Genomic DNA, 25,585 nt, shown 5'->3' with positions numbered 1-25,585 from the left:
AAAACAAAAATAAGCTGCAGAGTTCCAAAAGGATCTCTCGACGTGTTATGAGAGGTGATAATATGATAAATGAAATTCAGTGTTGACAAGTATAACATAATACACAGGGATAGTCTCTAGCCACCTAGGAGAGAGATTTTAATGGCCCCAGAGGCAGCTATATAAAAAAACCTCTGCAAAACCACATAGGAATCAAAAACATAAAGAATTTATTGCATTTATAAGGAAAAAAGCAAACAAACCAAGAACTGAAAAACAATGAAAAAGGAACATTGATTTTTTTCTACCCTAGGAATTCAGATATTGTCTCGTACTCAGTGTGTGCCTCAAGTCCTTGGTTAAAACATTCAGGGTCCTGAATCCTACAGGATTTGCTGGAGGTCCTGGGTGATCTAGCAAAAGACTGATGAAGAATGACAGACTCACAAATCTGGAGTATATTCTCCTCATCCTTATTGCTGGAGGCATCTGCTGGACTTTTCTGGATGTGGAAAGCAGGTTTGCATTCTCCAACTCACAGGGACTTCATTAGTGCTGTTGGCAGTCAGCTAAATGTCTACAGCATCGTCTTGACAGGACCTGTGCTGTTTGTACAAACAACTAAGGGAAACCTTCTGGTCAGTGTCTACAAAAGGCCCCTGATCAAGGGGACCCTACTGATGAAGCCCTTTTGCTCCAGCTGCAGGAGGCATTGAGCTCACCAGCAGCAAAGTGCTTCCCACTGTTAGCAAAGATCAGGTTCATGACCACCTGAGGAACCTGATTGTGCCTAAGTCTATGGGACCCCAGGAGATGCATCCCAGAGTCATGAGGGAATTGGCTGATATAGTTGCCAAGCCTCTCTCCATGACATTTGAAAAATGAGGTGAAGTCCCAGGTGACTAGAAGATGTGAAACATTGAATACACCTTTAAAAAAGGTAGGAAAGAGGACCCTGGGAGCTACTAGCCTGTAAGCCTCATCTCTCTGCCTGAGAAGATCATGGAGCAGATACCTCTAGAAGGTATGATAAGGCCTGTGGAGAACAGGGAGCTGATTCGGGATAGCCAGCATGGCTTCTCCAAGGGCAAGTACTGCCTGACCAACCTAGTGGTCTTCTGTCAGTGGACAAGGGAAGGGCTACGGATGTCGTTAATCTGGATTTCCATAAAACATTTGACATGGTCCCCCATAACATCCTTTTCTCTGAACTGGAGAGAGATGGATTTGATGAGTGGACTATTTGGTGAAATAGGAATTGGTTGGATGGTCACATCCAGAGGGCAGTGGTAAATGGCTCAGTGTCCAGAGGGACACTGGTGATAAGCGGTGTCCCTCAGGGGTCCAAAATGAGATCAGTATTAGTTAATATCTTCATCAGTGACATAGATAAAGGGATCAAGTGAACCCTCAGCAAATATGCAGATGACCAAGCTGAGTGGTGCGGTTGACACACCTGAAGCATGGGATGCCATCCTGAGGGACTTGGACAAGCCCAAGAAGTGGGCCTGTGGGAATCTCATGAGGTCTAACAAGACCAAGTGCAAGGTGCTGCTCCTGGGTTGGGGCAACTCCCAGTGCCAATATAGGCTGGGGATGAACAGATGCCCATGCCCGGAAACATTCAAGGTCAGGTTGGACAGGCCCCTGATCCACCTGACACAGTAAAAGATGTCCCTGCTCACTGCAGGGGGGATTGCACTAGATGACCTTTAAAGGTCACTTCCAACCCAAACCACTCTATGATCTTTGGTGTTTGGCATTTTCTTATCCTATTCCTTATGGCTCTGGAATGACTCCTTAGCTTGAAGCCACTAATACCCAAAGTTAATTCTGGTGGCCCTCCTAAACAAGGGCAGCCAAAGGCGAAGGATAACACTGAACACCGAATGTGATCCTCAAACCAAACACACTGTTTTCATTATTTTTAAAATAAGAAATCCTTTCTTCTTGGTAGAGACCTCCTTTTGCTTGCCTAGCTGAGGTAACTCAACCACTTCCCTGGGCAGTCTGTGCCTGTGCTTTACAGAAACATTTTTTTTTTTTCTTTAATTGATTTAATGTTTCATGTTAAGTTAATCAAGTCTAACCTTATTTTCACATACAACCAGATGACACACATCTCAAAGAAGACAACAAAGCAGGTAAGTAACTTGGAACAAGTTGTCCAGATCTCATCCCTGAAAGTGTTCAAGGCCAGGCTGGATGGGGCCCTAAGCAACCTGGTCTAGTGGAAGGTATCCCTGCCCAGGGCAGAGGGTTTGTAACTAGATGATCTTTGGGTCCATTTGAACCCAAGCCATTCTGTGATTCTACGTATTTATTTGAAATTGTGGTGCTATATAAGAGATCTTCATGTTCAGGAGCACGGAAGAATGAAGAAATGCTCCAAGACTTTATGCTAAGAAGAGTGACACCAGGCTGTGCCCACCTTGTCAGTGGCTCCTTCCTGACTGCTGTTAAGCTGTGTATTGTGCATTTAATGCCTGCTCTCTCCTTCCCTGGCAGTGCAGGTGCTGCAGCTCAGTAGCAAAGCTGTTGGGGAAACCAGTGCTGCACCACCCGGGCTCGTCACAAGGGCCAAGATGGTGAGGAATGGGACTCTAAACTGAGTCATCTAAGCATCCTCTGGGATTTAAGCTGTTCTGGATTAGGCTAAAGAGCCTGATTCCTGTAAGAATAGATGTGTTCTGTACTTCCTGTGTCTATCTACATGATCTGTTGAACAAGAGCTCTTCCTATCTTGCAAAAAAAAGCAAAGGGACAGGTGAGTCAAAACTTGGCTTTGGGTGGTCTGAGCACAACCTTCCTTCACTTGTCTTTAAGTGAAGAGCCCTGGAATGTTATTTAAGCGCAAACTCTAATACCAGAGTTAACTAGTTGGGGTTTTTTTAATTACTAATTTCCTTGTCGAGGTTTTTGTCCAGCTTCTGTATGTGTCTCTTATCATGGCAAAGACCTGTTAGATAAATGAAAACAGCTAATTTAGATGCCATGCACTTGCATGAGGAGATTGGCTAGAGAGGTACAACTGCAAAGGGAAGTCAGAAGAGGAAAACAGAGGCACAACATCTGGTACTGCTGCATGTCAAAAGTGCATTTAACTGCATGAAGCCATAAGCAAATTAAATCCTTTGCCCTCATTTTCACACATTGACAGCAGCAACAATATAATAGTCCATGGATTTTTTTTTTTTTCTTTGCAACTGCTTAACTCCTGCCTTATTATAAAGTCACACATTTCTGCTTCCCTCAGCAATGAGTTTTAGGGGTGTATTCAAGCCTTCTGTAGTTAGTTTTTCAAAATCTGAAGCTGTTTGCCTCCAAGAGATTGTTTTAGTTTGAGTTTCCTCATTAATCCTAGTTCTCCTCTGTTTTAAATAGGGACAAGTTTTTCCCTTGGTGCTACTTCTTTCTCATCTGCTTATTCATCCCTCCTGTTTCGAGAGCTGCTACTCCCTGAGAAGTCACTAAAGCTGAACTTTCATCTGAACTCTCTCAAAGCTTGGGAAGAATTTTAGCTCTTCGCTGAGGATCCCTCTGCCCTGCCATGGGGTGTTGTCTTACCTCCTGTGGTCCCCTTGCCATTTCTCTGCTGGTTGTTTGGAAAAGGACTCAATGCCATCTGCTATTTTTTCTTTGTGGCAGGGAAGGAGATCTTGAGCTAATTCCATGTGGCTTTTTATAGAGCAAAGAGTGTGATGGCCTTAATATACTGAACTGGAAGTTTTACAGCTGGGGCTCCCTTTACTCGGTCTGTTTGGGGCTGGTTACTATATACACAAATGAGGGACCAGCTTAAGCTGGCTGTGTCAAGAATGACCACACCACTCTCGTGGCTACAACCTTTGCTTGGCTGCAGTTACTACCATTAATAATGACAGGGCTTTTTTAACAGCTTGCCTTTCTGTTTTTGTTGAACTGTTTGGATTGGGTTTGGGTTGGGTTTTTTTTGAGGGGGACGTTTAGTTATCCCGTATTTTAATAGGTTTTGCCAAGCAATAAATTCTTCAACTTCCTAATCAGGTAAAGCTGCTGAAACCAAGCAGTTTTGTCATGTTCTGATTAATGGTATCCCACTGAATAGTCTCCTTGCTTCTCTTCCTGATGTGAAAAATGTGATGTTTCTCTAGAAGGACAACAAAAATGTATTTAAAGACATTTCAAATTAATGACTAATGAGTAGCTCAAGCACTATTACACTGAATCAATTTCTTTTGCAAGAGGAATTAAGTATTCAGAGATCAGTTTCTGCAGACTAATATTAGAAGTAACTTGACCTTACTAAAACAAAAATTAGATGGAAGAGTTTCTATTGACTTAGAATTCTAGAATCATTAAGGTTGGAAAAGACCTCCAAGATCAAGTCCAGCTGTTAACTCAGCACTGCCAAGTCCACCACTAAACCACATGGTTTTTAACAAACCTGGGCTTGTATGAACCTAACTGTACAGATACAAAGGGTAATACAAAGTCTGTTTCCTTAACTATTGTGTGTGCAAATCAAAGAATCTAATGCAAATCAAAGCAGCTCTGTGCCTGAATTAGTGCACAGACTCCTGCTGACATTATTGAAATCACCGCTGAAATGTCAGATGGGGACTATAAGGTAGATTTCTATGTCATTGGAGTCAGTGGGGATTTTTTGCCTTGGACTGCAAAAAAATACATACTTCCTATTTTTTTCAAGTTTATCTGTAGCTGGGCTCTTAAATATTTAGCATTGTGGGAGTTTTTATTTTTCTGATTTATTTTCTCTCTTCTCCCCTTTTTTCCATTTATAGAGTGAGTTTGGGTGTACAAGGGATAGTTTTGAAGTCTCCAGATTCACTCAGATTTAATCAACATCTGTGTGCTGCAGTGTGCAAATAAGTCTGAAAGCTCAGCAGCTTTGTGTAAGCGAGAACTGTGGAATTTAATCCTGAGTCACTAGTAATATTTATTTTTAAAGAATCTATTAAGCTCCAACATCTATCATCACATCTTTTTAACTGCTGTCCACATCTTGCTGTGCACCTGCTTCGCAGGCAAACCTGTTCTGTCCATCTCTTAAGTAGGAATAGGGTGCTGATTTGGCTCTATAGAAGTTTAAAAGGATTGCACTCTGGACATTTAACAAACAGCTTCAGTCAGAAGTTGTCATTAAGCCCTTCTTAGCTCACTAAAAAGGGATCTGCTGGCAATGTACCCATCACGATTTCTTTAGGACATCAAGATTGGTTCCTGGTCGTGGTCTGCAGAAGCACTAATTGGGCTTTGCTGCCTTTTGGAGACATAAATCAAAGTTTGAATGTCAGAAGGGAGAGATTTGGCTTTTTTACTCTATCAGAGGGACAGCTGAGTCTTAGCTCATTTCCATTAGCCCCAGCTACTGTATCAGTATGTTTTGTGGAGGTGAGAGGCAAGAAGGCCCAGGAACTCAGTGGCAGGGAGGAAGTCAGGGTTGGTAAATGTTTTGTTGTGCTGCTGCCTCTGCAGTCATGTAGCAGCAGATTAAATGTCTGTAATATTTCAGGAATAGCCCAGAAAAAGCAGAATTACGTTATCTGGAAAGTACCAGTAATACTTAAAGCTATGAAAGATTTGCCTGGCAGATTTTGTAAGACTGTTTAGAAGAGATATTTTGGGATGGCTATTACATCAAGGTTAAAACTATTCCCTGCCAGCACCACCAAAAAGATGAGGGGTTACTTCAAGCCTCTTAAGCCAGTGATGGGCCCCACAAACATTTTGCTGGCCGTGGTCTAGCAATTGGTAGTCTACCATAGTCAAGCCTCCATAGTCAAGCCAATTGGTCAAAAAGAAAATTGTTTTTAAAGCTCTTTAAGGGCTAGAGTTGCAGCATTACAGCACAGACAGAAGCTCAGAGAAGGGGTAGCTGTCCTGTGTAGGAAATTATCTTCAAGTGAAAGGTATGCCATGAGCAACAATATCGTGCCATAGAGCACAGGCTACAACAGCAGCAACCCTGGACAATTACACTTGGTGTTCCAAACCTCCAAGAACTGAGTTTTGCAGTATTAGACTTGTTTATAATAATATCTTCTTTAGCCTACACTCTTGTTCTAATGTTTCAGAGACTTCAGACAGTCATCTTGGTTGGGTGGCCCAGCCTTCAGCAAGGTCTGTCTTTGCTGTAGGCAAAAGGAAAAAACAGGAGCAGAGACAAGAGACATTGTTTACTATGAACAAGATTTGGTGTTATAATTAACATCTTTTTCAAAATGTATCATTGTAACTTGCATAACTGTGTCACACTGGCTTTTAAATACCTTATTTCTGTATTAATTGCTGTGTGTATATCCAGCATCTGTGTGAGCTGAGGCAGCTGTTCCCTCTGACCACGGCCTCCTGTTGTTCCCATGCTGAGTGCAGTGTTTGTAGGTGGGTGCTTGGAGCATCGCTGACTTATCACCTGGATTTGAACATGATCACTGCTGGGCCCTGCATGTCCCCACACGTAAAGCTCCTCTGCTGATGGAAGCCACAGCTCCCTGCTGCATTGCAGGTTTTGGGAGGCAGTGAGCAACGTGGAGTGCCTGCCCATTGCTGATGGATGTACTTCTCTCCCAGCTGTTGGTCCTCCTGCTGTGTGCTTGCAGAGGTATCTATTGCAAAGGCACTTGTGACTTTTTTTTCAGTCCTTGCTGAGCAGATCCTGTAATGTCACACAGGTGTGAGAGTACAGCGATGTACTCTCAAGTAAGAAGTTTACCCAAACCCTTTTCAGTTTCTCTTGTTCACAGAAACACAGAATATTCTGAGTTGGAAAGAACCCACGATGCTCATCGAGTCCAGCTCCTCGGTGAATGGCCCATGTGGGGATTGAACGTGCGACCTTGGTGTTATGTTATTAGCACCGTGCTCTGACTGCTCATGTGCTTGTGTCAAACTGACAATGGAAACATTTCATCACCTTGGCACCGAGGTTTTATTTATCCCTGCTGCTCCTCACCTGGCATGAAACAGCAAAGTGGCATTACCAGTTTATTGGAAGGGAGTTTATTATCCTTAAACCCTCTCACGGAGGTAAAACAAGAGATCAGAACTACGTGAATTGCTGTCTCACAATGGAAAGACGTGCTCACCAGCAGGAGCATACAGAGACAATTCTGTACATTCATCCAGTGGATCTCTTTGCAAAGTCAGAGAAGGTACCGTAAAGAATTAAATTTGTCAAGACCTTCACTCTCTCCTCTTTAACCTGGAGTGTATCCCCATTAATTTCTTTAGTTTAATCCCTCCTTTCACAGCTCCACTACAGGTCAAGATTTCTCTTGCTGTGTGTTATCCCTACCCATTTACTACTGTGCACAAAGGCTAAAGTTCGTTCTCACCCAAAAAAACCCAGACTGTCAGGCAAAGCCTGTGTACTCCAAGAATGAATTTTATCTGAATTACTCCAACTTTCAGTGCACATTGTGCTGCTCTGCAAAGTCTATGCTGATGCCAAAAAAATAGAATTTCAAACCACTGAATATTGAAATAAAATTGATAAATCTCTCTTGAGGACTGGGTTGGTAGAAATAAATACGAAGACCTAGCAGCATAGCTCTACTAATAAGAAAGTGCTGGGGATCTCTGAAAGTGCTGTTAGTGTCAAAGGGCACAGCTCATATCACTTTGACAGGAGCACCAGATCAGACAAAAAATGGAAATCTCAGCCTCAGTCTCCAATATGCTTTTTGAGCTGGAAAACACTATGGAGTGCAAAGTAAGCATGGAGTGAATAAGTGCTGCCCGCGTGAGCCAGTGGTGAACCCACTGCAGCCAGCATGCATGACAAAAGTCTTGTGAATAATACCAGTGCAGACTTTGGCTCTCCCCTTCCAGAGGCATCAGAGTGCTCCTGGCACTGACCATACCGACAGCATACTCCCAGCCCTCTTCACGATACAGATGGCTTGAGTACAGACGCCTAAAGCCCTCTGAGACACCTCAGCATGTCTGAAATAATTGCTTGGGGCTGACAGAGAAGACATGGCACTGCTGGAGGACCCTCAGCCTCCTGCAGCAGCAGCTGGAGTCCAGGTGGGGTACCTGAGATTGTACTAGACAGCCATATTGAGGCCACTTAATCCTGCTGAGAGAGGACATTCGGTACCAGGTGAGAACATCTAAATTCAGGCATGAATGTGGGAGTTCAGTTCACTCAAGTCCAAGGAGATATATCCTGTATAATCGATGAACCTAGAAATAATTAATCTTTATAAAACCAGGATTCAGTTGCCTTAAAGCAAGTGTTTAATGCTATTTCAGGTGTTGTGGAATATCCTGGTTGGCATCCCGTTGCTTCACCAAAAAGAGCGTGGACTTCCTCTGCCTTGCATCATATCTGCCAGCCCTGTGCAAATGTCTCATCTATCCTGGAGTATCAAATGGCAGGAAAAGCCAACATTAAAGGAAGCCCATCTGTGCTGGTAGGGCATATGAATCATCCCTCAGGCTTCCTTGACTGTATCAGTCAGATCTCTGTGATTAAAGAAGGAGCCAAGATACTAAGCTTTAAGATAACATATAAGCCTGACTCTCAAAAAAAACACCCCATTTCTCTGGAAAAAATAACAGGATTTAGGACACTGAAAGCCCCTTTTTATCCACAGCTAGATGATTTATAGGTGCAACTGTCTCTATTGCACCCTTTTCTGACTTTCCAAAACAGCTTACAGGCTGATGGTTATTTTTAAGTCAGTTTTTCACAGTCCCTCTTGTTGTAACTGCACCCTTGGTGTGAAAGAGGCTTGAGCATCCCATTACCCAGAGAAGGGTGTCACAGATGTGTTCGACTAGGCATTCAGAAACAAAGTATGACATGAGGCAAGGTCTAGGTTTAAAATTAGGTCTTCGCCTTGCAAAGTGAAATAGATGGGAATGTGTTTCTTTGGAAAATCCAGCAGGCCTTGTGCTCAGACAAAAGCATTTGGATATGAGTAATTGTAACTATGGCCAGCAGCTGATGAGGTGGAGATTTTACCATGGAAATGGAGTTAAGGGGAGATTTAGCCAGAGACAAGCAGCAGCTTAGGGTGGGAGTTCACAGCATAAACATTTTGGACTTTGCTGCCCAGGGGCTTACGATTGGCATTTGTGATCTAGAATTTCTTCTGCTTGTGTCGAGCCTTGGGAGAAATAACAAGTAAAATAGAATGGAAAGAATGTCCTCTCAATCAGTAAGTTGAAAAAGATTCTCTTTCCCAAGAGGAAAACTTTCTCTTTTCAGTCTTCTCTTCCTGAATGTGATACCTAGGTAAACTTAGAAAAGTTTAACAGCTACAAAAAAATCTGAATAATTAATATGATTTGTTTTAATTTTTGCTACTAGCTAGTAGTTGTATTTGTCATCCCTTTTGTAGTCTAACCATCATGTTAATTTCCTAGAGGTCTCAGAAAATTGGGTTGCAATTGCTTGTAGAAAGTCATTCTTCCAGCCCAAGGTAGGAGCAACTATACCTGAACCATTCCTGGCAGATGTTCGTCCAACCTGCTTTTCAAGACCAGCAAAGAGTTTCAGTCTTCATTTTACTGAGATATGTGATGAGCAGAGGATTGCAGGTGGTGGGTGCAAGGGTGAAAGCAGGTTTGCACAGTTTGGTTTTGTGCAGCCTCTGGCTGAAGCACCAGGTCAGGTGATAACACAGGTGTAGCACAGTCACTAGGGACACTCCAAATCCCATTAAATCCAATCAGATTAAACTGAAAAATATATGCAAATGCATCTTTGAATGACAACTGCAAATGTGTTTGAGCATGAGGTAGGATTACTTGACACCTTTCTGTATCCCATGGTGCCTTGCTAGACTGAAACTTACGTGGCAAGAAGTTGCTACAGCCCCTTATGAGCCAAAAAGTTTCACAGTGTCCTCTGAATTAAACTGTGCTTCTTAGGAAGATTAAAGGGCAAATGCTCATTTAAAGAGAATAAATAGATGGTAGATGGATACTCTACTCCCATCCCCACAACATTTCTAAATATTTCTAAACTGAAAGATGTGTGTGTGTCACTCACTTGGTGGGCACAGATAGTGCAGACATCTATGCTGATGGAGGACCACGTGGAAGAAAACTGCTTTGGTATGTTGTTTTTTCCAAACTGCATCACTCTGAAGACCGGACAAGAATGTCCTTACTCCTCAAAACTGGAATGAGAGCCTGCAAACAGAGCTATATCCAGCAAAGTTTTATAGACTCAGAATTATCTCCAGCATCTGCAAGAAACATGAGAAAGGACATTCACTCAGTGATTTAAGATGTTGCTAATGAGGATAAGGTCGCCTCCACCAACTCTTGTCAGCTTTCCCATGCAGATTCAAGTTATTCCATCATTTCAAGCCCTCCTCTTGAACACCATCTTGCTAAGGGCTCTCTTCTAAGGGCTCTCATCGAACAGGTCTCATGTGTTGTAGTGCACCTGTACAAGCAAAACACTTGTCTAAGAGCATTCTCCACGGCACATGCCACTCTTCTTCTGTAGAAAGCCATGTCACCAGTTTGTGTGTTGTCTGACTAGAAGAACATTTATCTGCTGCTCAACTGATGGGAAAATTCAGACTTGTTACTCATTGTCTTAGTTCTTGGCAACAAAACACGTAGCACTGCCGCAGGCATGACTATTTTGAGCATTGTAGCACAGGTCTTTCCAGTCAGCTGCTGCCTAGGACTGGGACAGCAATAGCCAAAGGGTCAACTGGAAGTAGCCAAGACAGTATAAAACCCCTTTAAAAGTATAGCACTGTTGATTTTTTTAAATTATTTTTTTTAAATGACAAAGCAAGTATAGCCTCAGTTGAAGGCAACAATTTCTGCAAACATGCTACTTAACTCACCTTTAAAACATAACAGTTTTAAAAGTTTTCTTCTCCACTTCTAATTTAACATCTGGTTATGCTGTTCTTAATAGGATAAGAAGATCTTTTTTAAAAGATCTTTGATTTGTTGGTTTTAAATTATAGCTCAGAAAAAAAACAAAATCATTATCTGTTGCTTTAGAAATATGTAATAAACAACAGAGGCAAAAGCCATGTACAGCTAAGCTTGTTGTGTGTAATATTTATCTTTTCATTTAAATTCAGCAGTGAGTAATAGTGTCATATTATTTAGGGGAATGCCTTGCCAGAGTTTGCTAATCACTCTTCCTAAAAGTAACAGATATCCTGCATGGTCCAACAAACTGTAAGTCAATCTTCAGGTTCAGTGAAAGGCAATATCCTGAAAGAAAAATGACTTTGGCAGTTTGTGATGAGCAACTTGAATTACAGCCTTGGTACTCTGAGCATCACACTGTTTCATTTAAGAAACATGACCACATGTTTGTAAAGTGAGGACTGGGTTTTTATTTCATTGCAGGAGCCAAGTTAGAAATCATAAAGATAGCAAGAGCAACAGCCTGCCTCATCCAGAGAAGGAAAAATCAGAAACTACTGTTAAGTATAAGAGGAAAATAATTATATATATTATATGTATAATGGTTTATATAATATATATAATACCAATTATAGCATTGGACTGATGACTGTGTAATAAGAGACTACTGTGCTGGTTCCATTGCTTTGATCTCTGGATACAAATGTGGTATTCATTTTTTCCACTGTGAGTACCAGTTTATCAGAAACACTGAAATGCTTGGTGTGCCCTGTCTCTGGAAAGGTCCCTTTCATGCACTTTGGGCTTTAAAGCACTGCCTGAAAAGGCAGAATTGAAGCAAAGACCAGGGCCTGTCTCACTTTGTGTCCTGCTAGTGATAGGGTCCCTGCAGACCCTGCCCTTGCTGCCAGAACTGGCTTGGCTGAGCACCTGGGCTCAACCCAAACAGTGCCCAGGATGCGCAGGGTGCACCTGCTTCAGGTATTAACCCAGAGGAACAAATGACGGTAGCCCGGGCTTGGCTACTCCTGGGAGCCAACCCGGCGAGCAAGGGGCATTGTCAGGGCCATTTGTAGGTGATTTAAAGAATCTGTAAGGAGCGGGGCGACCCAGAGAGAGCAAGCAGGGGCGTAGCACATCAGTTTGCACGGCAGTTCTTACAGGCAGGGCGAGCAGGAAGGGCACAGCCACTCTGCCGGCTCATGTTGGTGGTTTGTGTGGTAGGTGTGAGTGCTTTTGTTTGGTGGTTGTTTGGGGTTTTGGTTTTTTTTTTTTCTCTCCAACCCAACTAGATCCAGCAATGGTTTCTAAAGCCATTGCTGCTGCTGCCAGCAGGAGTGTTCTAACCCAGACAGAACCCCCCAGGAAGGACACAGCTGTTCAGGTCACTGGCTGTAGGGAGTGTCAGAGCACCAGAGGGCAGCGCGAAAGACACCTGCCTATAGTGGGGTCAGGTGCATTATTTGCTCTGTGTAGTGGAAGAGCCTAAGGAAGAAGCAGACAGGCTAAGGAGTATATTAGGGTGAGTGAGAGGGAAATAGGCTGGTGGAGTTGCACCCTTTCAACCCCAAAAGAAGTTCAGCAAGAGTTAGAGAAGCCCTGCCCCTCTTGCCATCAGGCAGATAGAACAGACCAAGTAGATGGTGGGGGAATGCAAACTGCTGTCTTCAGGGCCTAATTAGCTTAGTTTCAAATGAACCATGAGACCCTCTTGAGCCAAGCATCAAATTTCCAATCACTTGATATGACCTACTCAGCCCTCAACGGGACAGTAGGGGACAGACTTCATGGGCAACTGAGACAGTTCCCACCAGGTCAAGGGGTTTTCCAGGAGAGGGGCCACCAACAAGCCAGAGCTTGGGGATCTTGGCAGAGTAGCACCCACCTGTTCACACACCTCCATATCAAAAAGTGGAGGCCCTCGTTGCGAGCGGGAGGTTTTGTTTCCCACTGCTGCGCCTTCCTCCTCAGCCGGCTCTCAGCCTTTAGGTGGCCCTGGCACTTGCTCTCTGTGACATCCCTGAGCTTGGTAACCCTCCCTCCACAGGAGGAGGGGGCCTTCTCCTAGAGAAGGTCTGTGTGTGCCACAGTGACCAACTGGCACCCAAGTGAGGGCAAGGAAACAGTGGCACTGTGTGGTGGGAAGTGTTAGGAAGAGGAACAGAAGTAAAAAAGGAAGATGAGCCACATTCTCACTTCCATTCCCTGTCCTGTGCTGGCATGGAGGTTCACACCCTGCCTAGAGTCCTGCAGCTGACTCACTTGAATTCAACAGGGCATTCACACACCAGGAATGAAGCTGGTTTGAGGGTTTCTTCTATGCAGAAGTGCTGCAGCCCCTTTGCCATCCGGATTCAGGAGTACCCAGATTCAGCACATTGACATTGTACATGGGTAGCAATTGAGATGTTGAGAAGTCACCTTTTTTTGCCCATTTTTTAACCCATTCTCCCTCTTACTCTGTTGTGTTTCCAGGTCACTCTCATTACTTCTTGGCTAGAAAAGTCCACTGGCACAATTTTACATGAACAAAGACTCCTTTCACAGAAACAGGAGCTTTTCTAATTTTATCCTCTCCCTGCTTTAGAGACATGCATTTAGACCTCTGACCAGGTACATGGTTAGTTGTCATGACTATTACAGCATTTCTAGTTCAAGAGGACAGTGAATAACTCAGGCTGCCTTTTCTGCTGGGCTACTGGACCAGTCACACCCCATCACACAGGCATTCCTGCTAGGTTTATTGATTCCCTACGGAAAGAGACCTGTGGTTTCTTGATGAAAATCCACTAACAAAAGCTTGTCAAAACGTAATTTAAACAAACCTAAGAAGTGTCCAAGGGCGCTACTTACTGCATCTACAATGTAACATGGCCTCAGCAGACCAGGGTCTCTGACCCTTACAAGCCTGCTGAATTTCCATCAAGGTAATTGCATTATTCATGTTCACCTTTCTACTGTCAGTGGCTTTTTCTTATTGAATCAAGTAGCATTGAGTTTTCATGAGCAGAGATTATGTCTGTTTGCCTATAAAGCACTCATCATAGTGAGCTTACCTCAGCCAGGTGTCCTTTCATCCCATACAGTTGCAGATGTCACATCTTAACAGAGATTTCACCTCCTCCTTCAGACACAGGCAAGGATAATAGGGAAGAGATTAATCCTTTGAATTACAGACTTTAATGTAGACACACTGTAATGTCTGATTCAAAGCCTGCTGGGCCATGGGACATGTCTGTGCTGGAATGGAAACACAGTTCTGTTAGAATAAAGTTCGTTGTACAAAATAGGCCTTCTAATTCAATTATTTCAGTAAGCCAGCACTCCAAATTCTAATTCAACAAAGTTCACAGTGGCACACATGTGGCACACAGTGGCACACAGTCGGGCACATGTAGCTCTATCCATTAAATAATACGTGGCATGTTCAAGTTATGGATGTGCCTAAGAGCTTGTGTTTGACCTTGGTCCTAGCAGTGAACTCCTTTGGATCTGATGTGGATGTGATGTAAGCAGTTCCTGTTCCGTTAAATGTGGCCTGGAAAGCAACTATTTAATAAGCTGCAGATGAATTTATGGGTCTACATATTTAAGATTATTTCTTATTTTAAAAGAGACTGGAATTGTTTATTTCTATCATGTGGTGCAACTCTTCACAATTAACTCTTCTTGTGTAGTGAGCTTTTGAACCCAAGTGAACGTATCTCACTTCAAGCACACCCAGTCATCTGGACCTGTGCAGCTGCACACCTGTAGTACCAGGAAACACACTGAAGTGGGACACCTGACACAGCCAGGCACACTCCTGATCCTGCTCCTCTGAGCAAAGAGGAAATACCCCGGCAAGGTCCTTCCCTGGGAAACTGAAACCTGAAGTCAGAAGCCTCAACTACCAACCTGCCGGAATAGTGCCAGAGTGTTGCCTCTGATATCTGTCACAGAGTCAGAGGTTAATATCCAATTACAGGGAAAAAAAAATGAGCTCCGCAACCAAGAGAAAACTGATGCTACCTTTCCAAAAGCTGGGAGATCTTTATCCCTGGGAGAGAGGGGTTTTTTTGTGTTGACTATGAAATATATAAAATCACTGTGAGATGTGTCTTCATTAAATTGAGAGTGAGAGCTTTTTTCAATGTGTCACTACAAGTACAAGGGACATTATACACAGAAAGGTTTTGCTAATATATGAGGGGAGACACTAAACTGGTTAGCACTATCAAAGACTAAAGTTATCTTGATCAACATCTGACACCTCCCTACATTTCAAAAACACAATTTACCTTTGTCCATTTTTATTCCACTCATTTTACATGTCCATTGGCATGGCTTTTTATGCTTGCCATTTTCAGAGTCTGTGGCAAGCTGCTGAGCAAGTTAAAAAGGCTAATGCAAAGAATGGCACCAGACATTACCCTCTGCACATCAGAATATAGGATACCCCTGCCTCTGTGGGGATTATGTTAATGCCAAGTGAGAAGGCCTTCATGGTCAAAAATACCCTGGGAACAGTCCATTTCCTGACTCTCCATAATTAGCAGCAATGGGAAAATATCTGCCATGTGTACCTGCGGAGAGCACTTCTCTCTTCACTCCCTCACACAGGTTTGGGGTGCCCCTGCCTCTGCAGGCTGTAGTGCTTTCCCTCACCCAGGAGGAACTGTGAGATGCTCTGCCTTGAGATGTGTTCCCCAAGGGTGACAGAGGCTGTGCTGTCCCTCTGCAGTGACAGCAATGAGATGGCAAAGGGTCACCTGCGGGGTCAAGGTGCTCACACTTCTCCCTGCTGCTCCTGTCAACCTACAGGAAGCTGATGCAGAAAACAGTGGCCAGGAAACTAATCCAGTAGGGGCAAAACAGTAAATAATTTTCTCTGCTTTTTGCCCGTTCAATTCCCTGAATGCAACAAGACTTTCTATGGGAGCATTGTAAACCAGCTCACTGAAAGAAGACAGGAGAGAGCGTAGGAGGGCTGGGCAGGTGCTGACAGCGAAAGGAGCAAAGTCTTCCAGTGGCACATGGACATCTTGTCTCATGAACCACATGCTTGTGACTTCTGGCAGTTGAAGAAAATGAAAAAAAGATGAACCTTTGATGATTCGCCTCAGCAGCAGGAGTTGAGCCCTGCTCACAGACCCTCTGTGAACTCTCTGCCTGGTCCCCAGGAGAGTGGGGGCAAAATGTCCTTCTTCTCCAGTGACTAAAATGTAGGTGAAACCAGCCATCACCTCTTTCTCCACAACCCATCCTAGAGGCCTCAGTACACTGCTTCCTGCCACCTGCCTCCTGCCACCGAGAGATTTGTCACTTCTCCTGACTGACCAGTAATGGCATGTGGGCAGAGGAGGACAAGATAGTGGTGCTCACTTACACAAAAAAGGAGAATCCATATAGGGAATTGGAACTGTGGGATACAATCCTGCGGGGTTTTTGCGAATATCTCTCTGCTGCCTGGAGGGACACCCAACCATAGCCATGACGGAGGTCACCTCGTGCTTTTGGCAACCTCCTCCACAGCTGTTCCCAGCACTGCTTTCCTTGCCCTTCCTGCAAGCACCTGAAAGTTTATTGATCATATCCTGGCATCCTTTTGAAACCTACCAGTCTCCTAGGCCAGGTAGCTTGAAATTACTGTTTGGGACGTGGTGCGCGGGAGGCTCCTGCAGAGCTCAACATTGCAAGCAGTTAAGGAAGAAGGCACCAAGAAGGGCTTTTTGCTACGCCCAGGCCACTTCTATCTCAAATACATCCTCAGGCACAGTCTTGTATCAGCAGAGTGAACTCCCTGGCTTGCTGACATATTGCTCACAGAGCTGCCTCATGGGCAGGTATTTCAAGTACAGCTTGAGTAACATCTCTAAAATCATCACATTCCCTGGGGGACATTGATCTTGCAGCATCTGTACACTTAAAGCAAGGAAGTCACTGTCACCAGCCAGCACAGCCCTGCCCAGGTGCAGGCATTTTCCAAAGTTATCCATTGGCCCTGTGGGGCACATGGGGAGGTGCTGCCCTCACCTCCATGGCATTTTTGCCTAAGCTGCACACCAGACGCCTTTCATAAAAGTGGTGTCCCTTGCATAAAGACATTTATTCATTTATTCCTGACTGATCAACCCCAAAGGACCAGGATGCCACTCAGTGCGTGTTTCTGCCTCATGGATGCACCTTCCAGCTCACTCCCCTAAGCACTGGTGGTTATCTTCCCCCAGCAGCATGGGGTCCAGTTTAGGCTTCAAATCCTATCCCAGAAATGAACAAAACAGCTCAAGCTGAGCTCCATGCTGTGACATTTTAATGGTTTGCTGTTGCTGAACTAGCAGTGTTTTTGATGGCCTTATCTGATATGGGGGCACTCCCCAGGCTGTTTTCACAGCACCGCTGCTCTTTCCCTTCTGGTGAGTGTTTTGATGGGGATTTCTGCCATCCAGAGAATATCTGGAGAAGAATTTTCTGGTAGGAGCAGCTGACCAGCAAGGGATCCAGCCACCTTCAAAGCTGTCATGTGAGACTTTTCACAGGATGCCAGAGAGGGCACTGAAATCATCGAGATCACAGGATTTCCAGGCATGGGTTCCTGGTCATCCTATCTCTAACTATTAACACAAGTATTACTTCACAGTGAATGAACTCTACCCACTCCCCTTCCAGAGATGTGGTGTGAGGATCTTGCAACATTTAATACTATTTAACCTCTCAAACTAGGGCTTTAACAAGGCCTAAATACTGAGTTTGTGCTAGACCTTCCAGAAGAAAGTTTATTTCATCCCACAGGCCTAATATGCATAAACTTGTAAGAATTCTGATACAATTTTAAAAAAGAAGTGGTATTTTTCATATGCATAAGCATACCTGCATATTTTTATGGGTGTTCCCATGTTCTGGTGTTTGAAAATGCACCCCATGAAGTTTCTGGCCAAAGAATAACTAGCATAAATATAAACATGAGAAGAGATTGGTTTGGTTTTGGGTTTTTTTCTGCTGTATTTTATTGGCTGCAATAAAGACAACATTATCATTGCAAATGAAGAATGGGAAGTTCCAAGACTGTAAACGTAACCCAATAACACGTAAATATTGCAAGTCTCCATTTATCCCCCTTCTGCACAGAACAGAAAGCATTAACAATGATCCCTGTGGTCCCTTGAAGCTCAAGATACACCAACAAGTCCTTGTGGCTTGGACAATTCTTTTATCAGTTGCCTGCAGATTAGTTAAAATACCTGGTGTCATATAGATGTTGTAGTAAATGTACACATATCTTCCAAAGATGCAGTCTTATTTTCACTGCTGCTTTGGGACTACAAAGAGTAGAAAAAGGAAAAAGAAAGACAGTTGAGGAGAGTGTCCTTGGAAAGGTAAAGAAAGGGATGTGTCTATTGGAGAAGAAAAAGTAATACTTGACGTATTTGAGGTATTATCAGCCTCAGACAATAAACTAGAAAACTTGTGAAAGGAGGCCAGAACAATACTCATAAGCACAGGAACTTAAGGAGTACATCTTCATGAAACTCTGAAGTCTCTGGCTTCAGGCTGCCCAGAGTCTCTGGGGGTTCGGTCAGCAGGTTGGTGATGAGGCCTCCTGACAAAGTCTGCAAGTGAAACCCCTTGGTTTCACATGGAGTGTATCTGGCAGAGCAGGCTGGTAGAAGAGACACTGAGCTACTGATCATGTGACTACCAGCTATCCAGTTTCTCTGCTTTGGTAGAAAGCAATGTTGGGACATATCTGAGAGATGACAATGTGACATTTCTGACCACTCTGCTACCCCAAAATTTGGAGGTGGCTCTGCAAGTGTCAAGGAATGGTCAAGTGCAGAAAACAAACTCTTCCTACAATCTTCCACTGAACCAAATCAGAAAGAGAGGTCAGTTCAGGAAAGAGAAGCCCCCAGAATGGAATGTTGCATCCTCCAACCTCTACTTGAATGATTCATCTGTAGTTATGTGAGAGCCCTGCCTGGTCACAAGTCAGCACACCCTGATCAGGCCAGGCCATTTGGGGTGCCCACTTTCTGTGCCAGTCTGCAGAAAATTTGCCTGCCCTGCCAAATGAAAGGATGAACACTCCTGGGAGCTGAATTAAAACACTATGCAACCGTAAGTGCAGTTCTGTATTAAATGTTATGAGCTAGCATTCATTATTATGCAGGCAAGCTGTGGGGTGGGGGCTTTGCACATAAACACTTTGTCATGTGAACATTAAACATGCACTAACTAATCTGCACTGTGTGTGAGAAGAGGAAATAAGCAATCCATTTCAAAAGAAGATACACAGTTCATTGCACACTTCCCAGAATCACAGAATATGCCGAGTTGGAAGGGATCCGAAGGATCATCCAGCTCCTGGTCCTGCATAGGACCCTACCAAAGAGTCACATCATGTACCTCAGAGTATTGTCCAAACATTTCCTAGGCAGAGGGGGAGAGGACAAACAGCTGAGGTTAATGATACTCTTTGATATAGGCATAAAATCACAGGAAGTGAGAGAGCTGCAAGGACTAAACAGATTACCTGGTATGCCTGTAGTGGCACAACCTCTTCCTTCCCCTCTAAGTGGCTGTGTCACTGCAAACACAAGGACTGGTGCCATAAAGTGGTCTTAAAAGTTCCCAATAGCTACCACAGCGAATGTCGTACAACGTTGTTTCGGCAGGGATAAAGTTAGATGACATAGCTGGATTCTCTCATTTCTGTGGTCCTAGGAAAATGCCTTACCACTGAAAGACATTTAACGGCAGTGATGTCGAAGCATCTACTGAGATGCATTTCTCCTGCATCTCCTTCTGAGGCTTTTCACTAATATATATTGAAAGAAAGATTTCAAGAATTTTAACAGATTGATGCAAAATCAAAATAAAACCGTTAGTTTCTTGCAACTCTTTTTGGACAAATCAGCTGACCTATCTCACAGATCAGCTGATCTGACTTCCTTTTCTGCAGATGCAAATTAATTCCTGACTGTATGGGGGCCTATAATCTCAGCCCAGCACTTGGATAAGGCCAAGAACTCAAAGTGAACAGAGCATTAAAGAGAAGGTCAAGTTTATAAACATGGTTTGCCATCACTGCATGCTAAGACTGATTTGGCCGTAGTGCTGTGATGGGTCCAAACTGATGGCTTATAGATCTCCCTTAATCTGGAAATGGTTCATTTTCTTAACGGTCAATATTCTAAACTCAGTGGCCAGAAACCTTGCAGTTATTTCTTCTGGGAAAACAAGCAAGCAAAAATCCAAACCAAATAACAACCCAAAAAAACTAAAATCAAACTGAAAACCACAGGGAACAAATGCTCCCTTCGGAGCACATAAAATTGGAAGGACTGAAAGCAGCAATTAAACCACAAAACATATAGCACCATAAATTCCATCCTGCAGATGAACTTTCCCTAGGTCCTCTTTTCACCACCCCTTTCATTAGCTCTGTCCCTGGCTATCACACTATGAAGCAAAAGCTTGACGTGTGTACTGGCACAAGCTGGCATAGGCATGATGCAGTTTGCCAAGCCTGCCTCCTTCTGACTTTATCACCGAGTTGCCTCTTGACTCCACAGATGGTGTTGCCTGATGTCATTACTCAAATATCCTCTGTGATTTGCTGCCATTGGCAAAGACCTATGAATTCCCTATGGAAATGAGTCCTCCAGCTTCTGAGTGTAATGTTACTATCCTTGGTGTTTTCCCAGAAGGCTGAAGTGTAATGATCTTCTTGTAGTTGTTTTTCAGCTAATGAGATTAATTGCAGAACAGACATGTGAGAGACCTGTGATCTTAGATCCAGTCTCCAAAGTAAATGATTGGGTTTTGCTTATTGAAGTATCCAGGTGATCAAGACAAGGCTGCATGTCCAAAAGTTCAAAGGGTGGATGACCAGTCAGACATAAATAAAAGCCATGTCATGCTCCAGGATATTTGAAGTATGATGGTATCATGGTGGATGAAATCCTGTGCTTCATCTTTCTTCTTGCAATCTTCTTGAAATTATTCATGTCATATAACCTATTGATTTACAAGTGCTGAAGAGAAGTGCCAAGCACGCCTGGGGCTAAAAGCTGTCACGTGGACTCCAGTAATTTGTTCCCTTGCAGCATCCCATGGGAGATTTTCCGCTTAGCAATCAATGTGCCCTTATAAAAGGAAAGCAGAGTTTGCGACATGCAACCCATAACTTCAAGTGTAAGTCAGGATACCTGACTTGCTTAATTTAACATAGCAAGAAGCTTAGAGAAGAACCAGGTCAGGGCACATTTAATGGTGTATCAGAGAAGTACTTACGAGCCTCAGCTTTCTTTAAAATCTGAACTTCAAATGAGTCCATGTACAATGTGTGTGCTACCACCTGCACCATTCCCAAATCTTCTCTTCCAGCCTATTAAAGTCTTTGCAATGGCTGCATGAGCCATTCCCATACAATTGTATAACAGCTTTGATCCATTAATTTCAGCTGAGTTCGAGCTAATTGACCACAGCAAATGAAAAAAACAATATAGTCAGAGCATGTCTTTCAGCATTATTTAAAGAGTGTTCTTTGGTCACCATTTAGTGTTCCAGTTTTCGTGCATCTCTCTTGTAAATTTTACAACAAAACAGCAGAGCACAAACAGCTGGCATAGAGATCACTAGAACCATACTTAACCATCGCTTTCCAGGAAGCTGTAGAAGATGTGAAGAAACTCTTACACTTGCCAAAACAGAGGTGAGAATACACCTGGCCAGGTTTGAAAGCTCCTAAATGATGCTGTTTCTGACTGGTCTTTCCCTGGGAGGGAGATTGCAGAAAAGAAAGGAGGGTGAATGTAAGGCAGCTGAGATGGAAAAAAATCTAGTATACAGAAAATGAGGAGCTTCAGCTCAGTTGAGGGAGTATGGATACAAGGACCCAAGAAAAGGGTAAAGAGTAGTTTTTCAGCTACTGTTGCAGCTGGGAACACAGGAGAGCTGTAAGACAGAACATTGTCTCTCAATATTCAATTTCTTCTGTGTTCAGAAGAGCACGTTTTGTAAAGAGATTTGCGCCAAAGATACCTGAATCCAAGACAAATGTCACCTCTCCAGATATGCTCAGACTAGTTTTAGATATGGCACGATATGCAAGACTTAAAAAAGTCCACCTTCTTGGATTTGCAAGGGCAGTCAGAAGACAAAGGGCAATGGCTTTAAACTGAAAGAGAATAAGTTCAGACTGGATATTCTGAAGAAATTTTTCACTGTGAGGGTGGTGAGACACTGGAACAGCCTGATCAGAGAAGCTGTGGCTGCCCCACCCCTGGCAGTATTCAAGGCCAGGTTGGATAGGGCTTTGAGCAACCTCGTCTAGGGGAAGGTATCCCTGCTCATGGCAGGGGGATTGGAACTAGATGATCTTTAAGGTCCCTTCCAATCCAAGCCATTCTATGCTTCTGTGATGTACCAAGTGCAGCAAGATGCTAGCTGCTGACAGCACTGAGGCATGGAGCACGTGAACTGAGATGAATTCACTATTTGGCTGAGCACTGAGTGCAGCTTCTCATGACACCAGGAGGATTCAAAATAGCTGGCAATAGCCTCAGAAGCATTCCTCCACCTAAGGCTCACTGAGAACAGTTAGATGTTGTACGAACTGTCCTATGAACACACTAAGCTAGAAGACTGCTCTGGGAAGTAATAGCACTTTTAAAAATTCTGTGCAGGGCAACCCATAGTCACATCTGTCAGTCTTCTGACATTTATAGGCTTGTTTCCTTGCTTGCTAACACTTTCAGTGTGCATGTATGTAAGTATGGAAGTTTATATTCAAAAGTATATAGATGGTAGCAAACTATATCCTGTTACATGTGTAAATTCAAGACAATGTGTAAGATAAAAGGGGAAAATAAGAAGCTAATAATTAGAACTTTCAGTTTAACTTCTGTTTCTAGGCACTAAGCAAATACACGCTATCTGTGTACACTAAAATCTACTTACAGTTAATAAGTTGTGTTAAATCAAATTATTTCTTCTCCTACCCCACTGTAGCAGATTTTGTGAACAGCAACGGACGTTGACTTCATTAAACTTTGCCATTGCTTCTTTCTATCTGACTAGAGAATCATAGCATAAATTAAACTTCCGACAGCACTAGGGGAGGTTCAGGCTGGACATCAGGAAGAATTTCTTCACTGAAAGGGTGGTTAAGCATTGGAATGGGTTGCTCAGGGAGGTGGTGGAGTCACTTTCCCTGGAATTGTTCAAGAAATGACTGGATGTGGCACTTATCGTTATGGTATAGTTGACATGGTGGTGTTCAGTTAAAGGCTGGACTCAGTGCTCCCAGAGGTCTTTTCCACCCTAAGTTATTCTGTGGTTCTGTGATTCTATCTGCCTAAATGAAAGAAATAACCTGGAGGAATGATAAATTAGGAAGGTGTAACAGACATCTGCAGAGCCTCAGTTGCTCATTCTGAGAACTGATGGATAAATAAAGGGATTAATTCTCGAATTTCTGTGAATCTCTGTGTGAGCTAAAGGCAAAAAAAAATCTGATGTCACTTTCTGCATCTCAAAATGATCAATTTTTTAAGGGAAGTGAAAATGGCCTAGGAGCTTGCTACAAGATACAAAACGTACACAGTGTCCATATTTGGTGGCTGTAACACTGTGCTTATAATTATAACTAGCAATAAACTCCAGATAAGTAACCTACTTGGATGATTGATGATGCTACTGCAAGAGGGTATCAGATTTTTGGACTAAAAGATAAATGTTAAAGAGTTTCAGATCTTAATTCAGTGTACTAAACAAAGGTGATCCCAGCAGCAGCAATAATGTTCTTTACCATCCCTTACCACTCTAATCTTTTGAAAAAAAGACAGATAAAACCAGAGTGAAACTTCGGAGCGAAAATATACATGGAATTGAGTTCAGCATTCAAAGATTGTACGAACATGCCATAACTATTAATTCTTTCCTTGCAGCAGTGGGACTAGAAAGGTTTGTTCCACTGGCTCCTGGCCAGGTCAGTTCACTATAAGCCAAGGGGACAGAATACCCAGAGCAATCTCCTGCCAGCCATGCTCTATGCAGTCCCAGCACACGCATGGATTGTAACAGCTGCCACTGTAAAACAAAGTGGTTGCATTTCTCAAGAACAATGAAGGAATACAAAATCCCCAACAAAGACTCTGAGAAATGTATAGCATCCAAATTTTCCACCCAGAAGCATGTGTTATGATGACACCTTCCTTAATTAAAGTAAGGAAATTCCATTTGGCACTACAATCACAAAGTCAAAAATGTTCCCAAAGAGTCTCGTGCAGTTCAAAGGGAGAGAAGTCTTTATGTGCTGCACATTTGCTACCTGACATTATGTGACCAATGTGGCGCTTGTGGCCAATATAATGCTACAAAAGTCACCAGTTCTCTGTACAGGGCATAGTTTCACAAAAATAAGTGTCTAGCAAACACACATCATATATTTATTATATATTATATATACTACATTACTAGGTAAGCATGTTGCTGATTTATTACAGTTTGAATAGGCTCACTATATAACAGGTGAGCACAATGGGAAAGCTGAGATCATGGGAAAAATATAATAATATAAAAAATATATATAATTATATATTAAAAAGTATAATAATAAAACAATTATAAGGTTATCAATGGGAAATGAACAAACTGCTTAATAAGTACACTTTATCAGATTGCATTACAGAATTACCACTAATAGAACTGTTTTCAGATTGGTTTGAATACTTTGCCTTCTGACCAGCCCAAAGTCCTGAAAAAGTTATAGCCAAGACAGTTTCTGATCTCACTGGTGGCCAGTGTCTCTAGCTTGATAATGTTAGCATCTGGCTTGCTCCTTCACCCTTGCTAAAGAAAGTCATCTAATGCAAATGATCGAGTTTTCCAGCTCATAATGGAGACATGGGGAATTACATATGCCACATTAAAATCCTGTATTTTTCTGCATGTTATAGTGGTTCTGCTTATTGCCTGCCCATCATTTCCTTTTTCACAGAGGACCTCTAAACTTTTTCAGACCCTCTAGACATATGATACAATAGTTAAAAATTAGGCAGTGTTATGGATATCACCACTTTTAAACACAGGAAACTGTACTGGCTAATTAAATAATAGCTTGCTGATGATCCCTTTAAGAAAATTAGTAAAGTTGCTTCTGATGTTTGTGAACAGAGCATGTTCGTGTGTTGCTGCGTATCCACATCCTCAGGAAAAGAAAAAATGAAGGCTCTTATTCAAAAGTCAGGTGTGTAATTTAGAGGGACAGTTGAGCTTTTAAAACAAAGATGTATGTCTCCAGACTAAAGCAAGCAAAAAAATTTTGATAGTATTTTATTAAACAGTTTAAGAACAGAAAAAAATGTTTCTGATCCCCATGCCAGTAAGCTGCCAGTTATTTTGTGCTGAAATACAGAAAGAAAACTCCAATATATTCTTTTACACTTATAATTACTTTTAAACATTTTTCTAAACAAATCTATTCCAACACAAGATTAGTGCAAAAGGTCATCTCTGTTGTTCCCATTGCATGAGTTGTGTTAACCTAAGTCTCTGGTATGGAAAGCAGTATTTATAATCCAAGGAAAAGAACAGGGATTGTCTGATGTGCTACTGAAAGTTAACAGGTCCCAAGTTTAGACTGGGGATAATGTTGTTCTTTGATAAACAGCCACTGTTTCCTCAAACCCAGCTGTCTTTGGCATATCAAATCTGTCAGAGGTGCCTACAGCAGTGTGTAGGCTATTATAACACTCAACAT

General features: G+C 42.8%; 1 long non-coding RNA gene across 2 annotated transcripts; it reads right to left on the bottom strand.

Annotated features, from left to right (window-relative positions):
* Nucleotides 1-6,199: 6,199 nt before the first annotated feature.
* Nucleotides 6,200-12,827, bottom strand: LOC114058368. 2 transcript variants are annotated; one of them, XR_003571427.1, is made up of 4 exons: nt 12,725-12,827; nt 9,986-10,387; nt 9,056-9,231; nt 6,200-6,637 (listed from the first exon to the last, which is right to left on the bottom strand). It is a non-coding gene; the product is annotated as an uncharacterized LOC114058368 (long non-coding RNA). The 2 variants fall into 2 exon arrangements; XR_003571429.1 differs by having other exon boundaries at nt 12,737-12,767.
* Nucleotides 12,828-25,585: the final 12,758 nt, after the last annotated feature.

Source organism: Empidonax traillii, unplaced genomic scaffold (assembly GCF_003031625.1).
Source record: "Empidonax traillii isolate 1590-97213 ecotype Southwest subspecies unplaced genomic scaffold, ASM303162v1 scaffold169:size887049, whole genome shotgun sequence".
In the NCBI taxonomy this organism is placed as follows: domain Eukaryota; kingdom Metazoa; phylum Chordata; class Aves; order Passeriformes; family Tyrannidae; genus Empidonax; species Empidonax traillii.
This window is presented reverse-complemented; position numbering and strand designations above follow the sequence as displayed.